Source organism: Euphorbia lathyris, chromosome 2 (assembly GCF_963576675.1).
Source record: "Euphorbia lathyris chromosome 2, ddEupLath1.1, whole genome shotgun sequence".
Lineage (NCBI taxonomy): Eukaryota > Viridiplantae > Streptophyta > Magnoliopsida > Malpighiales > Euphorbiaceae > Euphorbia > Euphorbia lathyris.
The window spans coordinates 13,956,097-13,963,984 of record NC_088911.1 but is presented as its reverse complement, the minus strand read 5'-3'; the positions used below and the strand labels follow the sequence as shown (position 1 = coordinate 13,963,984).

General features: G+C 32.9%; 1 pseudogene; it reads right to left on the bottom strand.

Moving 5' to 3' along the window:
* Window positions 1-1,213: 1,213 nt before the first annotated feature.
* LOC136216676 (uncharacterized) lies at window positions 1,214-5,684 on the bottom strand (annotated as a pseudogene).
* Between the last annotated feature and the right edge of the window lie 2,204 nt (window positions 5,685-7,888).

The window sequence follows — 7,888 nt, the reverse complement described above, 5'->3', positions numbered from 1 at the left end:
GAGGTCCGCAATAGAGTTAAGATATGAGGAAACTTGATGGTTGCTTGAATAAGCAGATGATACATTTTTGGCAAATAACTACTAATAACCGTAAACAGCAAGCAGCAAGCAGTACACAGCAACAGTCGAACCAAACGAACACCAAGTTTGCAGTTATGCAGATAAAAGGCTGCAATAGAGTAAAGATATGAGGAAACATGATGCTTGCTTATTCAAGCAGATGATACATTATCGGCAAGGCAAAGGTAACAATTTGTGTGAATGACTCCTATGCATATCAAATTAGTGTTTAACAAGTCAAATCTTACTTCGACCCAAAAATTAAAGATAAATTCATGGCTCTTAAACTTTACACTTACTTTCATTATAGCCTCTAAACTTCAAAACATGACATTTTGACCCTTAAACTTCGCACTTTACTAACATTACGGTATTTTACCGTTGACAAAGTCAAAATGCTTAATGACGATCTCAAAATGAAAAACTCCCAACAACTAAAGTTGTTTAGAGCCATATTTCTCATGCAACCACTATTTTCAATTTTCAAACTTTCGATCTCTTAACCAAAAAAGACTTACTCAAAACTAAAATGTTCAAAAATTAAAGTTTGATAGAATATCGTTTCTATTAGCTCTAATCTAAGGTGAACAATTACCCATTATTGGAGGAGTCATTGTAATCTACCTTAAAAGGAGACCATTGTGCTAGTAAAGTGCAAAATCTAAGCGCCATAATTTTTTATTTTAAAGTTCAAGGACCATAATGAAAATAAAAACAAAGTTCAGGGAGCATGAATGTAATTTACCCAAAATTATTGGTATTAATTTAGGGTCTACCAAAATTTGAACCAAATTTATTTAACAAAACAACAACTTGTTGATTTCGCTTACATTTCATATTTTACCAACTCTATTCAATATATATTAATAATTTTAAATATTCGTGTTTTTTTTTTTTTGTTGGCTTAGACTTTAATATCTTACATTCACATGATAAGGGCTAAAAAAGATCAATTTTATCTTTATAGTATAAAATAGTTCAATTTTACTCCCATACTAGAAACCTTAGTTCAATTTTACTCTGCACAATAAGACATCAAGCAGAAAAATGGTTCATCCAATAGAAAACTTCCATCCTATTGATTTTGCCATTACAGTGTCAACAATATTCATGCCAAACTTATCATTTGAGGAACTGAAAAGAAAATTACCAGTCCATAATCAAAGGCTATGTTTCGAAAAGTATCGGTCGTCTATCTGGCCATGATTCCATCTTTTCAAAGAACTTAACAGGCACGACACCATCAAAACCTTCGGTCAGGATCACCCTATTGTCCGAAATGTAAAGTTTCAGTCCCTCTGAAGTTAACAGAACATCAAAGAAAAGGGAAATGCATCAGTTTGTTATTTACCATGATCAGCAAACTGAAAGGTAGAAATAATGAAAATGCATGTGGTTTTTATCATGGACTTGAAAGATAAGTAAGGTTATATTACCTTCTAAGCCTTTGTTTGGGAGTTTGGAGGTTAATGGAGGTGAAAGTTAAAGAAGGTAATGGAAAGGGAAGGGAAGTGATGGAATGGAAAGTTAAAAGTTAACCTTGTTTGGGAGTTTATAGGATGTAAATGAGGTTAAATGTTTAACCGAGTTTAAATATGGAGGGGAATGAAGGTTAAATTTACACTGCAGAGACAAGAAATTTTAAAAAACTTTACGTTACTCCCATTAACCCCCAATTTGGAGGTTAGAGTTTGGAGGTTAGAGTAAGTAAAGATTTAACCTCATTAACTTCCATTTACTTTCAAAAAATAACTCCCAAACAAGGTTAACTTAATACTTAACCTTCCATTACTCCTGTTTACTCTCATTAAACTCATCCCAAACAAGGGCTAAAGCTTTTTTGATATCAAGATATATCAAAACATTAGAATCCTGCCTCATACCTGACAACAATGAAAACCATATCAGAAGCGATATACAGTGTCCATCTCTTATGATAAATCTTAATGACTCATCGACTAAATATAGAATAACATAGCGAAAAACAGTTTTACCCCTAACATTATAAATGGTATAATTGAGGACCTAACGTTGGCCAATGGGGCCAATTTCAAACACCATTAATAAAATCCCCGCATCAGTCATAAATCATATTATTCCACTCTACATGTGTGCTATGTTATCACTCATAATTAACCATTCAAAGACACGTGTATACATGTGGCATTATATGGGTCTCATCTCAGCTGGATTCTTATCACACATTCTGAACGAATTGGACAAAAAAAAATTAAGGAGGACTAAAATACTATGTCAAGCTTAAAAGCATTCCATCTCCAGATGTATTATGAAATCACAAACAATGCAAAACCTTTACTTTATGAACCAAGTTTACCAAGTTAGGCCCTCAATCGTACCATTAACGACAATAGATGTAAAATTGCTCTTGACTAGCAATTATAATTTATATGGATATTTTTGTACCTTATCCCATTAAAATATCATGTGCAACATCGAAATGTATTATTCTAGCAATTAAATGATTCGGTCTGTTTTCTTTTTATTTGAGAATCGAGACAAATTCCACATATAATCCACGACTGGTAAAGAACACCAATACCATGCATGACCACTTGAAGGTTGCTCTAATATCTTACCACTTATCACTTCACTATCAGTTAGCAAGCCAAATGAACATGCAATCTCTGCATGCGCTTTGAGCCATACTTCAATATCGACTCCATGTTCTTTTTATAGGTTCCATGTACACACACTACAATCACAAGGAAGAGCCGGAGCAGTAAAACACTTAATAACCAAATCTAAGAAAATAAGAAAAGGGAATAAATGATAGTATTCTTTCAGAAGGTAAGAACATCGCCAAAAACTTATTTTTTTACCTGGAAATTCCTCAGCTGAAAGGATTGGTTTTAACAAACTGTCGGATTCAATTGTCTACATGCATATAATTAAAAGGTTAAAAATCCCAAAAGAAAAATGCAAAATCAAAAAAGTGATTTCATTTTATAACAGTTTGAATCATTACCTTTATGGTATGACCTTGGTTTGCACGAATCAGAAGCTCCCCATTTTCCTCAAGGAGGCTGAACCGCTGCTTACTATCCTTCCTGACAGCCTGCAATTAAAGAAATCCTCAAACTTAAAATACACATATATAGGGAAACAGGAAAGAAGAAGATACTAATGATTGAATTGAGGAACAAGGCTTAGAGAGTAAAAAACAGAAAATATAACCTCTTTAATGTCATCAATTGTGTGTGACCTTAGTGGAATATTGGCAAATGTTTTCATGTTCAACTTTAATAAGTCTTCAACTTTCACAAACCCATCGTTGCGCACATTCAAATTCAACTCATGGCGCAAAATTCGCATTCTGAGAATAAGAACCAAATCATACACAAATATTAAGATACTTAAATATTAAACTAAATATAACACTGCCTATCTTGCTGCCCGAATCATTTCGGGACAAAGGCTTTGTTGTTGTTGTATAACACTGCATATCTTGCTCCGTTAAGAAAGTGACAGAGCAAAAGGAAAAAGACTAATTAAATTCCTCACTAACATATTCACCGGTGAACTTGTGATACACTATCATCAATGTTTAACATGCCAGCAGAATTCATTACTAAGATCCTTCCTGATATCAATAACAAGGAGAGTAGTTCAAGAGCTCCTTGTGTTTGAGTTCATTTCATGGGATTCTAGTTTAGAAAACAAGAGTAAGTTTGTCTAAATGCGAGAAAATAGGTGTCAAAACAGGTTATCTGTGTCATGTGAATGTTTTTCACATGATTCTTCATAGGGGTGTCAATATGGGTTCGCAGGTTGTAAACCTGTCGTGTCGACTTACTCAGGTGACCCATTTATCCCAACCCTGACCCAACCCATTTAATAAATGAGTCGACTCGGTACGATTCGTTTAAGAAGCGGGTTGAACGTGTCAACCTGGCTAACCCATTTAATTTTGCAACTTCATACTAAAAAAAATTCAACTAAACAAAATGAAAAAGGAAATAAAAACATGCATAATTGCATATGAAAATATAAAATCCAATACAAACTAACAAAACTTGGGTAGTACTAGTCATCTGTAAAAATATAATTTTCTATCATTCTCACTTTACTAACCCAGTATCGTGAACAAAGTGTAAAAACAATGAGAAACTAAAAAAACGAAACAAATAAATTCAGTATCTAATTTGATTAAAGCTAGCCAAACAAAGAATAAGAACCACGATAATAATAAAAAGAAGAAGCAAAACAACTACCTAGGTTACCAATTTGATTACTATTAATTTAATTGATTATGAAATTCATGTCTTTGAGATCGAAACAAGAACAAATAGAAGTTAGGTTCAAGCTTCTGGAATTTTTTAGCATAGATGATCTTTGATTATTAATGTGTATTTTGTTGGTTAATCCATGAATTTGGTGCCTACTACACCATCATGAATCTAATTTTAATATAAAGAAAAGTTTAAAAACTTTTATAATAAGAGATAAAAATTTAGTGACCATAATTAACTTGGTTTAGATTGATAGTCTATTATGAAGACATATATAGCCGATCGCTTAAACCATTAACGACAACTGATCTACGGGTTGACGGTGATCCTAGTCAGTTTCTACAAAGGGCCCTTTAAACGTCAAACTTCTCGTCAATTTGTCTATTAGTAATCCATCTTGGAGGGATTGTTTTTGTGGTTAAACCTAGATTCATTAAAGGATCCGCACTATGGACTAATTCTACGAAGTCTCTATAAGTCTATGAAGACATATATAGCCGATCGCTTAAACCATTAACGACAACTGATCTACGGGTTGACGGTGATCCAACGTCAGGATAATCCTGTCCCCTATAGTATTGTTTTTATGTTGACTTAAAGTCTACGATCAGTGGACATTGATATGTCTCATTCACCACTCGCTGCCAATCCTACCCAATCCATTCCTCGAAGCCTTTCCACTGCCCTTACCAATGCATGAGATGTCCTTATCCATACTTTCGATCGAGTTTGCTTAGGCCCAACTCTCTTCCTATGACATGTAGGTGAGCTATGAATTCGAAAAACGGGAAGGTTATGGGTTCCAACCATCCTCTTGTTTTTTTTAACAAGAACTTATAAATATTTTTTTTAATAAATTTTTATTTAATTTTTTTTTTGGTAAGATGAAGCAAAAAAAAAAAAAAAACTAGCGAGGCAATAGCCTGGAAAAACAGACTCCCACAATATCTTCCAGAAGCAAGTTTGACATCGATTCCGGAGGTCTTGAGAGAGTCGACCCACCTAGAGCCGCAATGTATCCATCTGAAGCTAAACGATCATCAACTCGGTTCTGCTCACGAAACACATGGGAAAACTCAATCTGATCGAATTCTTACTGAATCCTCTAGATTGCCTAACCAGATTATGCAAAAGACCCCGAGAACCATGAATATCGATAATCATCTGTATAGCCTCAAGATTGTCTGATTCCACCTGCAAACATTTTATATTTAGCTCGGAAGCCCTCCTCATCCCTATTAGGATGCCCCAAAGCTCAGCCACAAACGACGAACCGATCCCCAGGTTCTGTATAAACCCCGAGATCCAATTCCCCAAATCGTCCCTAATAACTCCTCCAGCCGCGATGCTGCTCGATAAACCACAGGACCCCATCAGAGTTCACCTTAAACCACCCTACCTTGGGTTTTGACCAGCTAACCCACACAACCTCTTTAGCAGCAGTTCTGTCCTTGATTCTGTCATTCTGAAAGCTCTCCCTAAACCACCGGTAATTCTGCAAAATCGTATCCCTGATACAAAAAAATAGGCTTTGTTTCTTCCCCTAAACACTTGCTGATTCCTCAGCTTCCAAATCTGATGACAGGCCGACGCAAACAATTCGACTTTATTTTCCAACTCGTCCAGCGTATTTCCCATAACACACTGATAAAACCAGTCCGACGGCGGTAAGGAAAAAAACTGATCAGCTATATTCAGTGGTAAAATAAGCTGCCAAATTTCCATACTCTTGCAATAGTCCCTGAGTGCGTGAGTGACGGACTCCACCGCTAAATTACATCTAGTACAAACGTTATATTTTATTTTCTAAATATAATCATGTTAACATTATTAATTACTTACAATAATTGGTTATTTTGGTAACATTTTTTATTTTATTTTTGCTAAAACAAAATTTCTACTTTTAGACTTAAAAATATAATTTTTTAATTAAATTTTAATTTATGAAAATTATATAAAAAATTAACAATTAAAATAAAAAGTATAAATATTATAATTTTTAAGAAATTAACGTTAAATTTATAAAAAAAATAAAAATATCTACCAGTTTTAGGTTGAATATTTTTTAATATTTTAACCTCAAATACATTAAAATGAATAAATTTTAAATTGTTGAAGGTAAAAAAAAAACTAAAAGCTAGACTTTAGAAAATTATCCCTCCAAATGTGGATTTCGGGCTCCACTGCTTGATGCAACAATTATCTCGTCGTTGAATGTCTAAAAATTTATTATTTTTTTGAGTTTCTATGTAAAGAGATTCAAATATATGAATTTGAAATTAGAAACGAATATATGAAAACAAGGCTTAACTTACTGATAAATAAGAAGAAAATGAATTAAATTTTTATTTTTTATTTTTATATACATATAAAAGCATTTCTAATAATCATCTTCATTCTTTGTTCTGTCGAATTTGACGAGTGAAGCAGCGATGTTGCTACTTCAACGCAGTCATGTTGCAGAGCCGCATTTGGCTTGTTTCTTCACGGATCGAAGTTGGCTCTCCATTTATTTTTTATATAATAACTAGACTTAAAAAAAAAAAAATAGACTTATTTACAAGTCTGATTATCCGCCTGACTCGTTTAAATATGTTTCCAATAAGCTCGTCTTGGACTTGGACATAATAAAATGATAATAAGGCATGATCTTGATCCGTCTAGACCCATTTCTAGATCAGGTTTTGAACGTATAAAATTGAATTGGCCAACTATTAAATACTAATTATTAAAAATTTATAATATTTATATCTTATAATATATAAAATTAAAATTATAACTTGTTTAATATTTATATTTATTATTAAAAATATATATTTTTTAATTTGAGTGTATGTGGACTGAGTTTTAAATTTAATTTTAAATCTGAGTCTATGTATATTTATATTGTGCTGGATTAAATATATTTAACAGGCTACTTCCTAAATGTTTCAGTAGTTATTCTCAGAAAAAATCAACACATCTCATTTCAAGTTTTTCTTAGCTAGTGATAATTTATAATTGCAAATAACATTTCTTAATTATAAATAATTATTGCTCAAAATAGAAAAATAAGTCAACTGCAACTTGTCTTTGCAGTCCAACTCAAGCAGAAGTCAAATTCGCCAATGTAAAAAAAAAAATCACAAACAAACATCTAAATGGAAAACCCAAAAACACTAATTTAAAAAGAAAAGATTACGATATTTGATGGAAAATGCGTTAATTAACTTATTTAAATCAAGCTCTGGACTTTTACGGTTATTAAATTAATTCTTATAAAATATATAAAAAAATCTCGCTTTGGATGAGTGGAAATGTCTCGCTTTTAACGAGTTTAGCGTTTTTGCTGCCTTCCTTTTTAATTTGGTTTTGACGATTGACAATTTTCTAGCTTTTGTTTCTGTTGTCAATGATAGTGTCATGCTTGCCGAGGAGAATGCGTCGGGATTAGTTATGCAGTCTGAAGATGTTATTGAACAAACAATGCCTTCCTTATGGAGTTTGGTAGGAAGATTCCTTACAGAGAGGGACTTTCGGATCTCCTTTATGAATAATACATTTGTCGATTTTTAGAGACCGATCAAAGACTTATTCAT